Below are 5041 nucleotides of genomic sequence, written 5' to 3'. Positions count from 1 at the left end.
CCTGTTTTGGGTTCAAATCTGGATCCAGAGTTGTACGGGAGATACTTTTAACTGTTCAGTCAAAAGGCCTTTTGCTTCTAGTCTGAAGTCTTGTCAAAATGAAATCTGATTACATGACTTAAATCTCAGAAAATTAATCTTGAACTATTATTATAACATTTGAAATATTTTCCTGTGTTGAGAAAGACTACAAATAATTATGTCCACATGCTCTGTTAACAGTGTGTGTTTACTTATTTTGGGGCAAGGAGCTGATGTTGACTCAAACACTCACCAGCCCCGTCATCCATTGTCAACAAAGTCTTACTGATACTTGGACTGAATGAAGAGTTAAGCCACCCATGAGTCTTTGTATCATTATGTATTTGCTGTTAATGATTTTTATGCAAATGCAATAAAGATACTTTCCAGTAAAAGCTTAAAAGTCATTGTCTTTGTCTGATTATTACTAACCAAGCCAAGAGCTAGATTGTCCCTTTCTTTGTCTTGATGCAGTCCCTTAAGGGCACAAGATGATGTTTTTGTGATGCCATACATTAGTGGTAAAACTGTGCTGCCATTTCTTTCTATCCATATTATGAAAGACATTAAGATGTTAGTTGGTACCGTTCTTGTTTGGTGATCTGTTTACATGCTAAAACAAAAAAAGTTTCCTTTTTTGAAGACTCAGGACTTCTGATTGTAAACCCCATTCACTACTGTACATGGTTGAATCAGTGCTTCTGCATTTATTGCTTCATTTCAACAAAATGAATCAGAAAAACTCAGTTTACAGTAAAGCCATCATTAACATTCCAATGTGAGTGCCTTTTCCATTACTTCTAAATTACCTAAAAAAAATCTTGCATGAGAAAGTAACATCAGTGGGATCTACAAGACTGAACATACTACATGATGTTAATAACACTCACCGGCCAACATAAAACATAGGAAAACAGAGATAAATGAGTTTTGTGGCTGGGACCGTGGATAAATAAACACGGCTCTGTAAAACACAAAGTCGCCTCAGCTCGATTCAAATCAACATATTCTGCAATAATCTTAACCCACTCTTTTGTGCAAAGCAAATCAGATGAGTCACGTTGTCAGACTAAAAGTATTCTGCACTGTGTTTGTGTTTTTTTTCAAATAGCTTAAAAATGTGTTGTCAGGTTACTTGCTGACTATAAATTATTTTCCCCTGATGAATATAGCTGTGTGGTTTAATATCACTCCAGAACTGCTGCCACTGGGATTGTCCCTGACAACACTGTCCAGTGCGAACAGGATCAGAAAATGTGTAGTTGGATAAAAACACTTTCAATTACTGTAGCAACTGTCTGTACTGATGAATATTAATATTAGCATGGGTTTGTTCAAATAGACATATTTATTAATGGCATTCTTTCTTAATTTATATAGGTTTACTTGAATGATTTATGCATCTCTAAACTGTATTAGTTATGGAAACAACATTTTTTGTAAATATATTTTTCCAAGATTTTAATTACAAGTTGTGGCAGTAATAATATAATACTGTATTAATATCGATTTTGCAGTTAAATCCTTTAGAGTAATTTCATACTTACTTTGCTCATAGATGACTTACAGAGACAGGACAACAATCATACCCTTAATGTCAACAAAACCAAGGAGCTAGTCAAAGACTTCAGGAAGCCAAAAATAGACCACCACACTCCCACCTACATCAGACTGGATGTTATGGATAGGGTGAGCAGCTTTAAATTACTTGGAGTGACCATCACTGATGAATTGAAGTGGACAACACATTTTGATGTTTGTCAAGACAACTCACCAAGGCATTTATGTCCTCAGACATCTGAGGAAAGTTCATTTTTTTTCTGTTTGTTCCCATAAACTTCAACAGGTTCTCTGACAGTACAGAAATCCTGGTATGACACCTGCTTATCTTAGTAACAAAAAGCAGTACAGAAGGTGGTAAAGGAGACACAGAAAATTAGCAAAACTTAGGTGCCTGTTGTTCAGGACATACAGTATATAGCACATACTATCTTAGAAAAGCAAACAGGACTACAGAGCCCAGTCAACCAGCATGGTGGTTTGTCTTACTCATCCCTTCAGTATTGGTACTTGGACCGATAGATTCAGAAACAGCTTCTATCTACAGTCAAGTCAAATTAACAATTACTCTATGTGTTCTTGTACATACAAGGTGCAACAACTTAAATCTCAGAACAGCGCACGTTATTTTAATATTGGTTCATCTAAGAAATAAATTGCCACACCTCATATATACTGTAAATATTGTATATTTGATAAACTTTGTGCATTGTTTGTTGATTATTTTATTTATTTGTTATTATTAATTTTTGGTGTTTCTTTTTATTAGCATTGTGTCACTATCACTATTCTAAGGAAAACTGTAAATAAGGGTTTCATTGAAATGTGTACACATGTCAGTAAATTAATTTGAACTTAAAAGAAAGAAGTAAAGCTGTTACTATATACTATATAGTTTATACTATATACAGAAGTATTATATTACTACTGTATATACATGCAACTTAAAATCTGAAAAAGTGCTTTGCAAGTATGCAGAAGTCAGTGAATCCACCCATAACTATGACATAACTGAGTAAAAGTTTATAAGTAAAACATTGATAGATGTAACTGCTTAGGATGGCTGCTTTAGAAAGAGAAGCACCACACTGCATTGTGTTACTTTAAAGACCTCAAAGCCTCACAAGTGACAGCTAGATGCCACAATGTGCATGCTCTTTTATTTGTGAACACTCAGCAAGTAGAGCTAAAGTTAGCAGCAAGCTAATTTATTGCCAGGTTGACTTTTATAGAAATCTGTTTGAGTGATTGTCGCTATTTTCTCAGTAAACATGCTCAATACTAAGATACAATCTCTAATGTAGTTGCACAGTAGTTTAGCACCCCATCACTGGAAACCATCTAAAAAGAAAAGTAATCTTGATAAATCAATGACACACCTGTGATGTTTCCATTTTCAGCATTCTCAGATGAGCTTTTAACATAATAATAAATCATCTAAGCAAAAGTTAAGTTCTTAATTTATAATAACCTGAAACAAGTGTGTTCACAAAGAGAAAAACTAGAGAAGCTTCTTTTTTAGATTTTCCAGTCCAGGTTAATTTTATTCAGTAAGTTTCATAATAAACATTCTCTTTCTAATGTATTAAGGTAAATCCATTGAATTTAAAATGCTACCTTAGAAGAACACAATAATGAAATTCAAACATGCTGCTATAATATAAAAAATGTGATTACAATATAACTATTATTCTTTAATGGTGAATGAAAAACTGTTCTAATTTGATCTTTATTAACAGGCGGACAACTTGTATTGTGCATTGAAATATTCATATTGTTGGTCTGACAAGAGCACACATGGGAACATTTAACCCTTAGGTCTGTTACACATGCAGACACATCAGATGACTGACAGTATGATTTGATCGTGCAGAATGTGTCTATACTCATAACTCTTAATTGATAGCATTATTGTTGTCTGTTTATCAATTTGTTCATTTCATCACAATTGTTTAATATTCTAATATATAAGGGAGAATGTGTTCATAGCGTCCAACTTTATCCGCCTCTCCCTCATACTGTATAATAAAGAATAATCCATTCTTGAAAAGTAAATTGTGTCATAAAGGTTACCATACAGGTAATCAAATTATCCATATTTCTAACCGAGAATAAACTGGATATGGACGCAGGTACACGGCGATGGGACCATGAGTCGTACTGCGCAGGCACCTACAGCGTGTGTCTCATAAACTGCAAGCGAAGTTTTATCCACCGCGAATGACGGAGTCACGGCCCAAAAACAAAAGAGCTCAACTAACGTGAATGAGAAATGAAGCAACAACGCGCCCATAGCTAACGACTAATGACAGAGCCACACAAAAAAGAGAATTCTGCGCTGCACCCCAGAGTCAAACGGAAGAGGCTACGGAGGCCCCACAGGTCCATAAAGATAGTACGGAAGGTGCGGGAAAGTACGAAAGGCGCAGTCGCCTACAACGCGCTTCTGAATAGGACATGAAGCAACAACGCGCCCATAGCTCTGCACTGCACCCCAGAGTCACACGTAAGACACTACGGCGTCTGCAAAGGTCCACAACAATAGTACGGAAGGCGTGAGAAAGTACGAAAGGCCCAGGCGCCTACAACGCGCTTCTGAACTAAACGTCCACACTACACAGCACAGCACGGGTAATGAGAATAAACGAACTCTCCGTATTAAACGTACGGCATCCTCACACGTCCAAACCATATAGCATATGTGAATCACATTATAGTGATGCATTATTAACGGTACAACCACAGAAAATGCTCCATATTAACAGTAAGTGCAATTATCCATATTACTAATGGTAGACAACGGATAACTAATGGAGTTACGGTCACGGCTCCAAAACGATCCAGCTCAACTAACGGAGCTACAAAAGCGAGCCCGCATAGATAAAAACAATAGACATGGGCACCTACAACGCGCGTCTGAAACCGTGGAAGCATAACTGTCTCGGCTCCAAAACCTAACAGCTCCGCATGAACAAATACAATATACACAGATGCCTACAACGCGCGTCAGAAACTGCGGAAGCAAAGCAGGCACGGGTTCAAAACGAAAGACCACAACTGACGGAGATACACACTCAAGCCCGCTTGGATATAATCAATGAACGCAGTCACCTACAGCGCAAGTCTGAGATGCCGCAAGCAAAGCAGGACAATATCGCATACATTCATCAATGTATTTCAGGTTACCCAACACCGGCGGTAGGCAAGCGAAGCGAGCAGGGGGCGGAGCTCCCTTGTACTTTATAAAACAATGAGGAGACATCCATCAATCCATTATCCAACCCGCTATATCCTAACTACAGGGTCATGTGGGTCTGCTGGAGCCAATCCCAGCCAACACATGCTGCAAGGCAGGAAACAAACCCCAGAAAGGGCACCAGCCCACCGCAGGGCATGAGGAGACACTTCATCTTATAATGCAGATAATTATTATCTCTGTCTACACTGATCATTATTGCTA

Source organism: Erpetoichthys calabaricus, chromosome 4 (genome assembly GCF_900747795.2).
Source record: "Erpetoichthys calabaricus chromosome 4, fErpCal1.3, whole genome shotgun sequence".
Taxonomy (NCBI): Eukaryota; Metazoa; Chordata; class Cladistia; order Polypteriformes; family Polypteridae; genus Erpetoichthys; species Erpetoichthys calabaricus.
Note: the sequence above shows the minus strand (reverse complement) of the source record.